At 48.1% G+C, this 17,720-nt stretch overlaps 1 non-coding gene across 1 annotated transcript; it reads left to right on the forward strand.

Annotated features, from left to right (window-relative positions):
* The first annotated feature begins 1,132 nt into the window (after positions 1 to 1,132).
* TRNAG-ACC (transfer RNA glycine (anticodon ACC)) lies at positions 1,133 to 1,205 on the forward strand. Its single transcript has one exon. It is a non-coding gene; the product is annotated as a tRNA-Gly (tRNA).
* Positions 1,206 to 17,720: the final 16,515 nt, after the last annotated feature.

Raw genomic sequence — 17,720 nt, forward strand, 5'->3', positions numbered from 1 at the left:
TTTGGGTTCCACGTAAGTTAAGCGAAAAAACCCTTCTTGACCATATTTTCGCATGCGATTCTCTACTAAAACGTAATGAAAATGTTCCGTTTTTAAAACAAATTGTGACGGGCGATGAAAAGTGGATACTGTACAATAATGTGGAACGGAAGAGATCGCGGGGCAAGTGAAATGAACTACCACCAACCACACCAAAGGCCGGTCTTCAGCTAAAGAAGGTGATGTTGTGTATATGGTGGGATTGGAAGGGAGTCCTCTATTATGAGCTCCTTCTGTAAAACCAAACGATTAATTCCAGCAAGTACTGCTCCCAGTTAGACTAACTGAAAGCAGCACTCGATGAAAAGCATCCAGAATTAGTCAACATAAAACACATAATCTCCCATCAGGATAACACAAAACCGCATGTTTCTTTGATGACCAGGCAAAAACTGTGACAGCTTGTCTGGGAAGTTTTGATTCATCCACCATATTCACCAGACAATGCACCTTCGGATTTCTATTTATTTCGGTCTTTACAAAATTCTCTTAAGGGAAAAAATTTCAATTTCCTGGAAGACTGTAAAAGGCACCTGGAACAGTTCTTTGCTCAAAAAGATAAAAAGTTTTGGGAAGATGGAATTATGAAGTTGCCTGGAAAATGGCAGAAGGTAGTGGAACAAAAGGGTGAATACGTTTTTCAATAAAGTTCTTGGTGAAAATGAAAAATGTGTCTTTTATTTTTACTTAAAGAACTGAAGGCACCTTTTGGGCCACCCAATACTTCTAAGCAGATATATCTCCACATGCAGCCTAGAACCTCCCCTCTAAGCCCCAGATCCCCTGCCCTGAATTTCCAACACCACGTGGCCATAACCTGAGCATCCTCTTGAGGTCCCAGTGCCCATCCTCATTCCCTCTCCTCCCCACACTGAGACTGCCAGCTCTACCCCAGGCCTCCTCATCTCTCCCCGAGACCCTGCATCAGCCTCCCTGCTGGCCCTGCCTCCTCTGTCCAGTTCATGCCCCTCGTGGCAGCTAGAGTTTCCACTCTGAACTCTATTCTGATCATGCCATCTCCCTCTGCTTGGGATTCTTTAGTTTGTCAGAAACTCAGCGTGATTAAGGTTAGGCAAGAATCAACTTAGGGACTTTCCTGGTGGTCCAGGGGTTAGGACTCTGCACTACCAATGCAGGGGGCCCGGGTTCAATCTCCGGTTAGGGAACTAGATCCCGCATGCTACAACTAAGAGCCTGCATGCCCCAACTAAAAAGAATCCGCATGCTGCAACTGAAGATCCTACATACCGCAACTAAGACCCGGCACAGCCAAATAAATGAATAAATAAATGTTTTTAAAAAAAGAATCAATTTAATGTTAGGGCAGTGGACCATCTCAAGTAACCGTGAAAAGGGCAGGAATGGAGGCCAAGGTGCCTTGACTCACATACCAGTGAAATTCTCACTTGAGGTTTTGTATTTCTGCTTTTCCTGGTATGTTGGTTTCATTCTCTCATCATACTACTTTCCTCCACGGGACGGGCAACATGGTCACCTGCCACTCCCGAGGCTTATCCTCTATTACCACCAACACCAGCTACCACCTTTGGGTCTAGGTTTAAAATATCTCAGGGGACTTCCCTGGTGGTACAGTTGTTAAGAATCCACCTGCCAATGCAGGGGACACGGGATCGATCCCTGGTTCGGGAAGATCCCACATGCCGCAGAGCAAATAAGCCTGTGCGCCAAAACTGCTGAGCCTGAGCTCTAGAGCCCGTGAGCCACAACTACTGAAGCCTGAGCACCTAGAGCACGTGCTCCGCAGCAAGAGAAGCCACTGCGATAAGCCCACGCACTACAATGAAGAGTAGCCCCTGCTCGCCGCAGCTAGAAAAAGCCGGCGCACAACAGCAAAGACCCAATGCAGCAAAAATATAAATAAATAATAAAAGAATAAAAAATCCCAGGGACTATCAGTTGAGTGAGGTGCCCACCCCTGGATCAGTCAACTGTGGCTAGGCAGTGGGGCCATGTAGCAAAGAAATGCCCACCAAAGGCCCATCCCCGTGTATACCTAGAGGTGGGAAAACAGCCAGGCAGGTAGTCTCCTGACTGACGCTGTCTACTGCAAATGGCTCATCATTCATTTTAGTGTTCATTTTATTTTTAAGTTGGGCTCACACGCACCTTTGAGAATTTGATCAAAGGCACAGACATCCCTAGAAAAATAAACATCCTTGCAAAGTTTTGCATGCAATTTCAAGAGAATCGTAGACCTTCTGAAGCACAATTTATGAGCCTCGAATTAAGAACTTCTGCATTGGAATAAAGCCCTTTGCCTGGTGTCCAAGGCTTGGCGTGATCTAATCTCACCTCTCCGCATTGCCTGCTTGCCCCAGAACCTATTGTTAGCCGTGCCTGGCTCCTCACATGTACAGGGTACTTCACATTTTAGTTGGTAGCCTCCATCCCCACACCACACTTTCAACTCATCCTGCAAAACCCAGCTCATGGGTCATCTCCTCCAGGAAAACATTCCTGAATCCAGTCTACCCAAGCTGAGTTTCCAGATTGCCTCTAGATAGCCCCAAGCATCATTACAAATAATTTCTAGTAAGGCTTGAAAAAATCTGGAAACTTTCCAGATAGTAACAGAAGCATAAAGCACAGACATTGATAAAAAGCAATTCTTGACCACCTATTAATGGTCTGGGTGCCATGGGGCCAATCCAGCCCACCTCTTGTGTTTGTACAGCCTGAGAACTAGGAATAGTTTTTACATTTGTAAATAGTTGGGAAACAAATCAAAAGGGGGATAATATTTTGTGTCAGATGAAAATTATATGAAATTCAAAAGCCAGTGTCCATTAATAATTCGTTATTGGACACAACCATCCTCATTCATTAACATATTGTCCATAGCACGATGATGGCAGAGTTGAGTAGCTGTGATAGTGACCATATGGCCCACAAAGCCTAAAACCTTTACTCTCTTGACCTTTACAGGAAAAGTTTGCCAACCTCCATTCTGGACAGCCCAAAAAATTACCACATTTTATTGACAGTAAGATGTCATCAATCATATGACACCATTTGTTTGTGTATCACCAAGAAAGAGATGCTGTCAATTAGACCATTACAATGACTCCCCATATCAGAGATGTGAACATCTGGAGGGAAAATGCCTTTTGGAGTTGATTAAATAAATTGCTCTTCAATGCTTATTATGTGCCAGACAATGTGCTAGTTATTTTGTATTCATTTTTCTGATTAATAATTCTTAGTTATTCATTATCCCTAATGAAACATTTCCCAAGAACAAAGAACTGTTATCTCTGTGTTATGAAAGAGAGAAATAGCTCAGAGAGGTGAAGTAACTCGCCTAAGACCACACAGAGGAGTCAGAGCAGTCTGACTCAAAGCCTGACCTTTTCCACTCCACCAGGTGGCACTCTAAACCAATGCCTGTACAGACCCTCCACCCCTTCCCCCTGAACTCTGTGCTTCAGCCATAATCATAGGGAACAGAATGCTCTCCTGCCCCTAAGCCTTTGCAAATGCTGTTCCCTCCACTGGCACACCCCTTGCCCTTCTCACTCTTTCCATTCCAGCCAATGCATCACTTTCCAGAGGAAGCGTTTCCAGATTGGATGAGTGCCCTCTTTGGGGCTCCCAGTAAAGTACCAGCTAATCTCTCTATTTTTCCATGACCAGACCACGTTCCTCAGAGACAGGAACTTTCCAACCCTACAACCCATACCTGGCTTCATGCAGAGTTGAGATCTGGTACATGTGAACTGCATGACTGAAGGAGGAATGGATGGATGCCTACACCAAGCACAAGAGGATAAACATTTTAAACTACGCAACGGTCCACTTGGTCCTGGTTCTTAAAGCCAGCCTCACCCCCTATACCTCCCACACTTTGCAGACCCTAAAGGTGAGCATTGAGCACAGCTGGTGCTCCAGGCAATCGCTCGGGGCCCTGTGTCTCCCTGAGCCACCTCAGTTGAATGTCATCTCCCCAACACTGCCCCCTTGGTCCCTGGGACTCACTCTGTTCTCCACTTCTTCTGTCCCTTGTCTGCCGGCCCAGCAGCACCTCACTTCCTGTCGCTCAGACATTGCTGCCAAGATCCCAGGGGCCAATCACAGTGATGCTGTTAAACATTTCCTCTAATTCTCAGTCGTGCACTGAGATCCCTATTCTCCAGGTGTACCTGCCCTCCGGTGGCCTGGGATCTTCTCCACTCCCCTTGATTGGGCTCTGAGGATTTGGGGTCACAGGAATCTCCTGCTCACACCACCAGCCTTTCCCCTCAGGCTCCTGGAAATGTCCCCTCCTATCTCCAGCAAAGGCAGCACCTGAGGGTTTTTTAATATTATATCACAACCAAGTTGGATTTATTTCCAAATTGCAAGGCTGATTTAACGTTCAAAAATTAATCACCGATTAATTCTTAATCTTGGCACTATTGACCTTTTTGGTTGGATAATCCTTTGTTGTAAAGGGCAGTCCTGTGCATTGTAGCTTCTACTCACTACATGCCAGTAACACACACACACACACACACACACACACACACACACGCACCAGTTGAGTCAATCAAAAATGTCTCTAGACATTGTCAAACGTCCCCTAGGGAGCAAAATTGCCCTCAGTTGAGAACCAATAATAAAATCATCCTATTAACAGAATAAACTAGAAAGTCTATAAAATTATCTCGGTAGGTATAGAAAAACCATTTGATAAAATTCAATGCCAATTCATGTTTTTTAAAAAGTACTTGGCAAACTAGAATGGAAGGAAACAATTTGATAAATGATATTTACTAAAATAATCTACAGTAAACATTATACTTGCTATGGATGGAATTGTGTTCCCCAGGAGTTCATATGTTAAAACCCTAACCCCCAATATGGCTGTGTATGTAGATAGAGCCCTTAGAAGGTAATGAAGGTTAAATGAGATCATAAAGGTGGGACCCTAATCCAATAGAACTGGTGGCCTTATATGAAGAGACCTCTCTCTCTCTCTGGTCATGTGAAAACAGAGCAAGACAGCAGCTCCTACACACCAAGAGAAGAGGTCTCAGAATAAAACCTCTTTTGCCAGCACCTTGATCTTGGATTTCCCAGCCTCCAGAACTGTGAGAAATAAAGTTCTGTTGTTTAAAACCACCCAGTCTATAGTATTATGTTATGGCAGCCCAAGCTAATATAATTCTTAATGGTGAAAATTTGGAAGTTTTCCCCATGAGCTCAGGAAAGAGACAAGGCTGCTTGCCATCCCTGATTCGGTTCCATTTTATTGGAGATCGTAGCCAGTGCAACAAGGTAAGGAAGAGAAATAAAAGGTATAAGGACTATAGAGGAAGAAATAAAACTCATATATGCACATAATATGATTGTGTTGCAAATCCAAAAGAATCTACAAGTGAATTGAGCAATTTCACTATACACAAGTTCAATAAACAAAATTCAAAAACTTTAAAGTAAACTAGCAATAAACAATTAGACAATATAAGAAATGGGATCATAATTCCTCCTTCACTGGGCTGCTGTCAGGGTCAGGCTGAGTCATTCCAGGCTAAAATGGCCTGAACATCAGTGCTTCCCAGGACAGAGGGAGGCCCCCTATGTCCTAGAGTCCTGGGGAGGAGGCCTGGGGCTGGTACTTGAAGGATAGGAAACAATGAGGAATAAGAACCTTCAAACTCCAGCCCTGGTTACCTCTCTAGCCTCATCTCCCCTCCGCCCACCTCCCACACTGTGACCCTGCCAGGTTGGCCCTTTACCTTTGCTATCCATGTGTCTTTGCACATGCTGTTCCACTCTGCCAGAATACTCTTCCCCTCCACCTTATCCAGAGACCTCCTGTTCATCCTTCAACACCCAACTCAGATATGTCCTTTTTGGTGAACACTTCCCCACCTTTCCTGGGCAGAGTTAGGTGTCATCTAAGCTCCCCCATGATGAGCCCCTCAGTTCAGCAAACATATATTTCATGTGTCCTGGATGAGGTGAGATTCAGATGAAGCAGACGTGGTCTCTACCTATAAAGCCCCTTTACACAATCGCTCTTCCTCTGTTGACTGACAAAACGCAGAGGATCCAGGGGGGGCTCTGAGCCCCTGGAGGGTGGCAAGAATGAAAGGTCCCTGTGTTCTTGAGTGGCTGTATGGAGCAGACCCCCTCACCACACCTGCCCTTCATTAAACTGTGATGTGAATAAAGAAATCTCCCGTGTGGGAAGTGTTGAGATTTGAGGACTGTTTGTTAGGCAGTCAGTGTTATTTACCCTGACGGCCCCCAGTGTCTTTCCTGACTCCCGGGTCAGACAGATTAGAGTGAGGGGGGCACTGAGAGGCAGCTGAAGGCTGAAGGGGCTGGGAGAGAACATAAGGACAGAGAAGATGCCCCAGCTTAGGGGCTGAAGGTGTGGGTACTTCTTGGCGGCACAGGTGACCTAGTATTAGGCACTTCCCCACATGAACCTCTGTTTCCTCCTTGATCAAATGAGGATGAGAGTTCCTACCTCTCATGGCTACTCAGAGCATCACAAATTACATACATAGAGCGCTTCAGCTATAATGCTGCTTTGTAAATGTTTCTGTCCCTTACATGGGTGGACCTAGACTAAAGACTGTCACAGAGAGTGAAGTAAGTCAGAAAGAGAAAAACAAATATTATACGAATGCATATATGTGGAACCTAAAAACATGGTATAGATGATCTTATTTGCAGAGCAGAAATGGAGACACAGACATAGAGAACAAACATATGGATACCAAGGGGGAAGGGGGGCGGGCGGTGGCATGAACTGGGAGATGGGGATTGACATATATACACTATTGATACTATGTATAAAATAGATAACTAATGCGAACCTACTGTATAGCACAGGGAACTCTACTCAATGCTCTGCGGTGACCTAAATGGGAAGGAAATCCAAAAAAGAGGGGATAGTGTATACGTATAGCTGATTCACTTTGCTGTACAGTAGAAACTAACACAACATTATAAAGCAACTACACTCCAATAAAACAAAATTACATAGAGCTACACACATACAGACACACATTCATGAATGCATATGTAACTGATGAAATCTGAATAAACTCTGTGAATTGTACCATCAAAAAAAATTAAAAATAAAAAAATAAATGTGTGTGTCCCTTGCTCTCTATTGCATCCCCATCCACAGAGGGTGAAGCAAGACAGGTAGAGAAGATACATAATAGCTCACAGTTACATACAGCTTATTATGTGACCAAACGCTTTACAGAAAGGGCTCATTTAATTCTCACAGCAGCCCATTTCACAGATGGAGAAACTGAGCCACACTGAAGTTAAGTCACATGACCAAGCTAGTAAGTAGCAGAGCTGGGATTTGAACCCACACCATCTGGCTGCAGGGTCCGTGCTCCTAACCATCATGCTATACTTCTAAGTGAGCAGAGCCCACTGAAAAGGGACAGAAAGAGCCACTGATACCAGGCACCTACAAAGAGCTGGTGAGAGCCAAATCCGATTTCCAGCCATTCCCTGGCTGAGCAGACATCAAAGAAAAGTCAGACTTACTTGGTGTCTCTTTCCTCAGAAAAGAAAGCAGACCAAACTGTCTGCACAGAGGGGAGCCCTTCCTGGGGACTTCATTCAGTGAGAAGCACATCCCGTGCTCCAGCGTCCAGGAGGCCCCGAGTCACTGAGTGGACAATGGCTCCTATTACGGTTTGGCAAAGGCCCAGACCTGCAGGAAACCATGTCATTTCTGGAAGCAATCTGACTCTGCTTCCTTGTAAATCCCTTCACTGGAGTGCGAACTGGAGCCTCACTCATCAGGACCTGTCAACCTAATGCCAATGTGTTAACAGGCGTGGGGCAGGTATCAGAGGAATCTAGTTCCACCTGGGAGAGCTGAGGTCACTGTTCTGAATTCCTGTCACCTTGGGCAGGCAGTTAGGACACTCAGTCCAGCTCCGGGTGGGCCTCACTTAGTCTGTGAGACCACAGGGGCATTATTCACAATCCTGGGCCCAGGGAGGGCCCATCCTCATGGGAGACTCCCCCAGGCTGGGGGCACCTGAGGGCAGCCACTGCCTCACATTCATCTCTGCTTCCCCAGCAGCCGGCACAGGGCCAGGAACCAAGTGGGGACTTTGTAAATGTTGGCTGGAAGAATCCAACTGAGGTAGTAGCACAGGGCGGTATTTGAGGGATTCGTCTAAAAAAAATAATATAGTACTGCTTCCATTTCTGATCACTTCCCGCAACAGCTGTGTGTGAAAAGAATGATCATCGTCTCTTCTTCATTCTAGGAGAGCTGGGTTCCAAGAAGTTAAATGACGTGCCCAAGGTCACACAGCCAGTGGGAGTGTTGCGTTATTGTGCCATTGGAGGTTGCCATCCAAACTGAGTTGTTGAATGAGGACCTTTATGTTGGTCTTGGAACCCTAGCCTGTATTCCCCAGGCTGGGGGTAGTTGCAACATGGTAGAATAGGAAACACCGCAGCACTTGGGGTCAGCCTTGTAACTTGTGAAGACTAAGTCGGGCTTCTCTCTGTTCAGCAACGCAAGAAATCCCAAATTTGTCATGGGAGTTTGAAATTAAAACTAAAGAAAGCCTATGCGCGCCCCCTTGTGGTGAGCTCCACCATCACGCATGTAATCCGTGCTTCGTGGTTCCCAGGTCGCATGGGCCACAGGAAAAGGAAGGGCTCCAGTGACCACCACACGGCCACATCCCCAGGGCCAGGAGCCCAGTCCGCCAGCCCCAGAGGGTTCACAAATAGTCTTTAATGGCTCAGGGCCTCTCAGGCACAATGGGGTCAATTGCCCATCCAGTGGTCCCTGCTGTGCCATCTCTGGGGGCCCTGAGCTTCAGTCTTACTCATTCCATGCACATTCACTGAAGCACTGTGCCAGGCTCTATGCTAGGTGTCTGCTGCCTGGTCATCTCCAAAGCCTGACCCCAGGGTGTCCCATGTCCTGTGCTCCTGCCAGAGCCACTTCTCCCCTCCCTGCCCCAGTCCCCCTCCTCCCAGCCCCACATGCCCATCAGGGGCACCCACCTCCACCCTGGGAATCCTCCCAGGTCTCCCCTCATTCCAGTCATGCCCCAAGTCACCACACCTCAATACTGTGGCATCCCTCTGCTTCTCTCCCTTCCCATCACTATGCTAGTCCAAGCCACCACCATCTCGGCCCTGGACAACCTCTAAGGCCCACTCACTGGCCTCCCCACCTCCATTCTTCACCCCTACACTTACTCTCTGCACTATGACCTGAGTCAACCTTCGAGAAGGGAAATGTAGGCAGTGGAAATTTCTCTGTAGAAACCCCCATGGCCAGCTCTCAGCTCTATAATGACTGAAATGGGAGGGGGAAAGGACAGAAGTAGGGAAAATGTACAAAATGGATATATAAAGGAGATGTAAAGATCAACATGTAAAGAGGTTGTTTTTTAAAGGGCCCTGTGCTCAGCATATATCCACTAAATCCTTGCTCCTCAAAGTTTGTCCACAACCAGCAGCTTTGTATCCCTGGGAGCTTGTTAGAAATGCAGCATCTGAGCCCCACCCAGATCCCTGAGTCGGGATCCGCATTTTAACCCACTCCCAGGGCTTCATGCACTGGGGGACACCTGCTGCAGAGGGGGAGCCCCTGAGGGGAGGCCCTGCCTCAGCTACCCTGCAGCCCTCACTGCCAACACTTGGCCTCCTGGCAGGACCCTGTCCCAACAATGCCACCACCAGGCTGATCCCTGCCACCCTCGGATGTGGAACAACCCTGCCTGGTGACATGGCCAAACTCAGAAGGGTCAGTTGTACGGACCTGATCACATTGACGGCCACCGTGTGCAGGGCTGAAGGGTGGATGGTGACAGCTGCAGGCACACTGAGAAGTCGCCAGTTTGTTTTGAAAGCTTTCTCATTAAAAAGACAAGAATAAAAAGCCCATCATTTGTTCTTTCCAGAAACCAGGGTAATGGTCGAACCCCTCTCGCATCAATCCTACCAAGAACCCTTTTCACCCTCCAGGGTCTTTTCTCTGCTTTGTTCTGGTATTGGGCAAGGGCTCTTTCCACAGTTAAATGCATACAAAGCTCTTAATGACAATCGTCTAAAATCAGGAAACTGTGGTAGTTGAATGGGGCGTGTGGAGATCAGGGTGGGAGAGCGGAGTTAGCTGGCTGTGTGACCCCACAGGCCACTGGCCCTCTCTGGGCCTTGGTTAACTTTACAATAAAATGTGGGCAGGCAAGGAGGGTGGGTGGACTTCCCTTCCTCTGGGAGGTCCCTGAGGCTGAGCAGCCAGGCCCTGTGTTTGTTCTGTGGCTCTCGGCCAGGGGCGTGATGGAAGAAGCAAAGGCATTGGGGTCAGACAGACAGATGTGCATTTCCATGTGACTCAACCACCTTCTAGCTGGGCCACCCTGCCAGCCGTGTACCTTAACCTCTCTGTACCTCAATTTCCTCTTCTAAATTGGGCTTTCACTGAAACTACTTCTTAGGGTTGTGGGAGATCTTTGTGTGTCCTTTCCTGCAGTGCTTACTCATAGGAGCCTGGAGTTTGCTTCTTTTCCCCTTCGTCTCCCTAAAATGAACACTGAAGTGGCTTTGAAAACGAATCACCAAAGGTTCTTGGGGGTTGGGGTGTGCATGTGGAGCCCAGCCCCAGATGCCTGGAAGGCCAGAGCTCCAAACCTCCCCATCACAGCCCAGTGAGGGAGGGCGGGGTGGTCCATGCATCGATTGGTGCATAAAGGAGTCAGGGGCTGCAGGCACTTTAGCTGAGTCACCACCCAGCCAGCGGCCAGCATTGCTGATGTGGGTGGGGATGGGAGAGAACGAAGGAGCGGAAGGGGTCAGAGCTAGCCATATTTAGGTATCCAAGGTGGGCTGGATGCTTCACAGACCAAATTTATCATCACAACAACCGCATGACAGATATAATTTCCTTGCTGTACAGGAGAGGAAACTGAGGCCCAGAGAGGTGAAAGGACTTGCCCAAGGTCTCACAGCTCCGCTTCTTTTCCATCAGAGTAAGTACATTTGTCCATCCTCCTGGGTTCCAGGAACGTAGACCTCATTCACGCCATTTTTCAAGCCTGGGACGGGTCTCATGAGCAAGAGGGAAAGAGCTTTGCTCTGTTCTGCCCTTTTCCCTGGAAAGTACCAGCTCAGGGCAAGGGTTACCAGAGGGAAGAGCAGGGTCCATCCACCCAGAATTCATGCATGCATACAGACAGGCATCACTACTTAATGTTGCCCAGGTACCTCTGTGTTGCAGGAAACCCCAGGAGGGTTCTAGTTCCTCCCTAGAACTTTTGATTCCAGCCCCAGCTCCTCAGCCTGGGACTGACAATGTGTAATCTCATTGTTTTCTTGCTGGTCTCCCTACCTGATGCTGGGGGCCTGTCACTGTCCCTCCTCTTTATCTCTCAGAAGCCTCCCACAGGAAATAGTCCAGGTACCTCACCCAAAGTGTTCCCAGGACCTGGCCCCTCCCATCACCCCCTCACACTTCACAGTAGCCCTCCTGAACCCCTGGCTTCTCTCCCTCATCTCTGTTTGCACAGGCAGTTTCCTTTGCCCAGACCACCTCCGCTCACCCACTCTCTACGACGTCCCCCTGACCACCGCTCACCCCCTGCCACTCCCAGCGACTCCTGTCCTACTCTGTGCCTCCTGCCCCTTGCAGATGGTCAGTCAGAGCTTCTCACACTGTGTGGAGAGGGCAGGCTGGTCTGGTTCACCTGGGGCCCAGCCAGGCCTGGGAGTCTCCTGATGTTGGCTCAGAGATGGATGAATGAGTGAATGAATGAATGAATGGTGAGGTAGTCTTCTTGGAAAGCGGCCGTCTGCAAGCCAGGAAGAGAGCCCTCACCAGAACCCGACCATGCCGGCACCTTGATCTTAGACTTCCTGCCTCCAGAAATGTGAGAAGTAAATTTCTGTTGTTTGGGGAATTCCCTGGTGGTCCAGTGGTTAGGGCTCTGCACTCTCACTGCCGAGGGTCTGGGTTCAATTTCTGGTTGGGCAGCTAAGATCCTCACAAGCCGCACAACACGGCCAATAAATAATAAATAAATTTCTGTTGTTTCCACTCACCCAGTCTATGGGATTTTGTTACGGCAGCTCGAGCAGACTAGGATTCACTGCTTCTTAAACAGCCCTGGAGTTGGAGGAGTGGGGCAAGCAATTTAGTTGCTGGTTTATTTCCATCTCTTGCTCTCTGTGGTCAAAGTCCACCCCATGGGCACTAGCCCCCTGCACGGCCAGCTTGCACTACTTGGCCCCCCAGGAAGCTGCTGAGAAAGCCAGGGCCTCTGAAGTTTCGGTCCAGGCCAGCTAGTGGGCAGAAGCAGTAGTCTCTCTTTGTCAGCTGGCGCTGACATGGGGGCTTCTAGGTCTGTGATGAGTGTCCAGGCTTTAAGGCCAACGTAAGGTGGGACTTGTTACTAAGGCCACTCTGGACAGGAAGCAAGGCACGCGAGCTGAGCAGATGTAGGGGTGGGGACTCTTGAACTGGGTCTGGGACCGTGCCTCTTCTCCCTTTGGAGCTGAGTACTCCGTGAAGACAGGGGCCACGGCTTGCTCCTTGCCCGCCCCTAGTGCCATCACAGAGCCTGACACAATGTGGGTGTTAGTGAATGTTCATGGATGTGGCAAACATCTGTCACTTTGGTTGCTACAGAGCATATGAAAAATATCTGTGTGTTTCTGCACCATTAGGGCTTTCTGAACAAATTTTCCTGAAACCTGGGCCAGACCTAAGAGCAAAACTTAAAGTTATTTACAAAAGTGTAGATGAGAGAACTCCAGAGAGATGCACCTAATCGTGGACGAATGTGTTTACATTTCCAGGGAGAATGGAGTTTCTCAGGTACTCAGTCTCTGCCGGGCAGACTTACATACCACAGGGCTGCAGTGAGGACTCAGGCCCATTCAGTTTCCGAGGAGACCCTTCCAGGAGGGACAGTGGACAGCTGCCTCCTTCCCCTCTGTAAGCAGAGAAACTTCATTTTTCATTCATTCCTCATTTATGAAACAGATTTTGTATACACAGGAGATTTTTCTGACTCTCATTATATTACCCCAAGGGTGAGAATTGGGGTGTGGGGAGTCAAGTGATTATTATTTGTCTTTTAAGTGAATAATGATAATCTATCTGATGTAGTCACCTTGTGTGCACATTCAGTATAAAATTAACAAGCATGAATACTAAAAATCCAACAGTTGTCCAGCATCTGAACATCCTTCCTATATTGTAGGGACTCCCAAGCAGGGAGAAACAGACAGGAAACCTAAGGAGGAGAGAGTCCCATCCAGCCCCTTGGCACTGGAGTGTGGGCACACATTCTAAGTGTAGCTGATTAGCTGCTCCTTCCTGGCTTTGACCTTTGAAAGACATCTGGTCATTAGGGATTCTTGAAGACGGGGGTGAGGTCTTCAGTGGCCCGGCAGCAAGTGTCCAAGAAGGCTTCATCCCTCAGCAGACACTTCGTGGGCAGCATCTTCAGTGTGCTTGGCCTCCCTTACTTCCTTTCAAAGTCTGGCTCTCAAGCCATCCCATCATGTCTTACAGCTTCCTGATACACTCCATAGATTCCTTTTCCTCTTGGATTAGCCAGGACCCATTTCTGAGTTTGAGAAAGAGAGAGAGAAGGAAGGAAGGGAGGGAGGGAGAGCCTGACTGACACAGCTGAATTTCACGTGCAGTTGAATGTGTATGATTAAATCTCAAGCCAGCTGTAAGGTTGAAAGGTTGAGGTCTCTGTTTCTCTTTCTCTCTCTCTCCAGTGGAGATAAATAGTAGCAACAGCCTTGGGCATGTCCTGACCTCTGGCCATCAGCCTCTGGAATGCTGGAATGCCCAGCTGTGTTATCTGATAGTTGGTAACATTCTCTCTACCTTCAGCAGCAAACTATTATTTATGCCTGCAGGACCTCAGGAACTCAACAGGCTGAGATTAACACCATCATAGGGGGCTAACCTTGGAGAAGAGCTGAAATCTATTATTTGGGGCCCGATCAAGATTTGGCCTCTCCCACCTGAGCCCTGTCTTCATCAGTCTGGAGAGTTCACCGCCCTCCCAGCCCCTCACACCTCTGCACCTTTGCTCAGGCAGGGCCACTGGAAGCCGACCCCCTCCTCTGCCTAATGGGATTATGCCCTCCTACATGGCCCAGGTCACCTCTGCGAAACACCACCCATTCCCACTCCAGAATGAACACTTATCATTCACTCTTCTGTGTTCTATTTCAGTGCTTTTTGTACTGATTATACACACAATTGGTTCTATGCCCTCTGATAACTTTATTGAACTACAAGTCTGTTGAATCCCTAGCAACCATACACTACTGGTCACCTACTAATGCTCAATAAATGTTTGATGATAGAATAAATGAATGGATTCAGTTTAGTCCTCTCATTTGACAGATGAAGAAAGTGGGACTCAAAGAAAGAAGTATTAACTTGCTCCAAGTAATAGAGCAAGTAAATAGTGGAGCTGGGCTTTAAAATCAGGTCAGTCTGAATCCTCAGTCCTGTGCTCTTTCCATTTCTATGCCTTCACCATGATCATCATCGTCACTGTGATCGCCATCGACATCACCACCTCCACCACCGTCACACCACAATCATACAACCATCATAACTACTATCACAACATCACTACCACAAGTACCACCATCACCACCACCACCACAATTACCACCATCATCACCACAACCATCACCAGCATCACCATAATCACCACCACCTCCTCTACCGTCACCACCATCATCACAATCACAACCATTACCATTGCCACTATCGCCATCAACACAAACATCACTGCCACTGTCATCAGCACTGTCACCACCACCATCACCACCACAGCCGCCACTACCAACACTATCAGCATCACCATGAGCTTCACCACCACCACCACCAACATCACTACTACCAACACCTCCATTAACCTCTCAATTACCCCCATCATGACCATCACCACCACCGCCATCATTACCACTGCCATCACTTCTACCACCAGTTCCACCACCATCATCATCATTGTATCCAAAGCTCATTCAAAGAGTTTTAGAGTGCTGAGTCCTCCTCGCTTTCTCAACTCCTGTTCAGTTGTTAACAAAATCAGCTTTCCCAATACAGTTTGTCCCCAGATGTGTCAATGCAAATCTTTCTCTGGTGGGTTTCCTACAGGACTTTCTGTGGCTGTATCAGCCAGACGGTCGGTACACATAGAGTGTTGTGTGGATACTAAACAGGGCTCCCCGTCCACGAGGAGCACATTGAACAGCCAGGAAAGCGTGCTCAGAGCACACAGGTAGGCAGCATGGCTCCTCGCTTCACCTGAACTACCTGACGTAGTGGGTCCTAAAGTCAAAGTGGCCTGGTTTCAAATCCTGGCTCTGCCTTTAAATGGCTCCGTAACTCTGAGCCAGACTTCTCCACACTTCATCCATAAAATTAGATGAGTAGCACCTATTCCTCGACTTGTTGGGAGAAGAAACGAGATAACGCCTGTAATGTGGTAGCTCAGAGCTGCCAGGTATCAAGCATCTACTGTTAGTTCTGTCTGCCCCGAGTCTAGCATGGAGCTTGGCCCGTTGGTCCTATTGATTGATCTCCCCTGAACTCCTCTCCCAGGCTGTGTGATCAATCTCTTACAAAGGTAGAAAGAGCCACAAGGGTTGAAAGGAAGGAGTGACAGAGCCCAGCTGGAAGCTGAAGGTGGGGCAGGAGGCACTGATCAAAGGGGACTTCATTGGTGACTGAGCTCACTTTGAGGAGTACGCAGGGTTTCCCGTGGCCCAGGTGGATGGGAAGAAAAGGCAAATTTATTGTCCCTTCTCTGCCTTATTTCTGAGCCTCGACCATTGTACAGTTCATGCTGCAGGATGCCCACCACAGAGCTGACTTGCAAAAAAGCTGTTGAATGAATAAATATAAAGTGACTTTATTTACATATTACGCTATGACCACCACTAAACTGGTCACCCCTGAGAGCAGGAACCACACCTTCTTCCTCTCTGTACCCCAGAACCCAGCAGTGTCCAACACATTGGCAGTGAGCTGTGTTTGCAAGCAACGTAACACAACTCCAGATAATTAAGCAGAAAAGGAACATATTAAAGGATTTTGGGTATCTCACCGCATTTCTGGGAGGCCCGGAGAACCTGGCTTGGAGACTACACAGCCTTGAGCAAGGCCACAGAAGGCGCACGGGCTTCAGTAGTTGTGGCACGCGGGCTCAGTTGTTGTGGCTCTCGGGCTCTAGAGCGCAGGCTCAGTAGTTGTGGTGCACAGGCTTAGTTGCTCCGTGGCATGTGGGATCTTCCCGAACCAGGGCTTGAACCTGTGTCCCCTGCGTTGGCAGGTGGATTCCTAACCACTGCGCCACCAGGGAAGTCCCTGTGCTGAGCATTTTCCACACTTTCTCTCCCTTAACTACCAGCACATCCCTGTTAGGTTGTGTACTGTCCCATTTTACAGATGAAATCTGCCTTAGACTTGCTCAAAGCCACACAGGTGACAAGATGAGGATCTAGAATTTGAGCCCAGATGTGCCTGTCCCCTGAACCAGAGTCCTCGCCTGCTAAGCTCTTTTTCAGAGCAGAGCTTAGCCTTAGGGATATGGTTGCAATGGCCATGAGTTAACAGGATGGGCTGCAGAGGGAGATGGGGGCTGCAAGACCATTTAAGCAGCAGGGCATCCTCCAAGCTTTACGTGCCTATTATCCTTTTGGTCTCACTTGCCTCTTACTCAATTCTGAATTCCTCAGGTCGGAGACCACTTTAATTTACCTTTGCCGCCCAGCCACTGGCTCAGGGCCCAGCCCCCAGTAGACCCTCTGTGATGTGAGTTGAGTGAATTGATTGGATGCCCTGTGTGTTTCCAAGACAACAGGCCTGTCCCATTCATCTCTGCAGCCCTAGAGCCTGGCACTGGGCCTGGCACGTGGAGGGCCCTGAATGGCTGCTTGGTGCTCACCAGGCTCCTCATAAACCCAAAACCCTCTCCAAGGAGACTTTAGGCCTCGACTCCCTCCCCGTCTTAACCTCATCAGAAAATTACCTCCCATTTATCTCATCCTCGTGGACGATTTAACCTTCCTAGGTCACCATGTGCTTCTTGTTCTTCTCCGCTGGAACCTGATTAGAACATCGACTTGATCCCCTTTTAACAGCTTGTGTCCTGGCAGCTCTCCAAAGCATGGTGTCAGCTCTCTGCCTGCCTCATTTCTAATTCTAACAACCCAAAGGGGGGTATTACCTCCATTTTCCAGAGGAGGAAATGGAGAGGAAGTGCAAGCAATTTGCCTAATAATTGAAAAAGTCTGATTAGAAACCCAAATCCTGTTAATGCTAAAACATGGACTTTAAGGTCTGTCTACGGGTCTCGCATTAAAAGAAAAGTGTGTAACAGCTTCATCCATTCTGTGTGTGTGTGTGTGTGTGTGTGTGTGTGCGCGCGCGCGCATGTGTGTATTTGCTGCTATGCCCAGGCACTCACTCCGATAGACGCCAGACTCATCATAATGACCCAGTGGCCGCCCTCCGGGAATTCAGAATCTAGATGGGATGTTTTGTTTATTTTTAAATTAATATATCATAGAGGATCTTGGCCAAGGTCCAGTTATTTTAACAGAGAGAGTTTAGTATAAAGAAATATAAGGTCAGTTAATGTTGTTGACTCGGTAGCTGAAGAGTCAAGAAGGAAACACTT

The sequence above is a fragment of the Globicephala melas genome, chromosome 1 (assembly GCF_963455315.2).
Source record: "Globicephala melas chromosome 1, mGloMel1.2, whole genome shotgun sequence".
NCBI lineage: Eukaryota > Metazoa > Chordata > Mammalia > Artiodactyla > Delphinidae > Globicephala > Globicephala melas.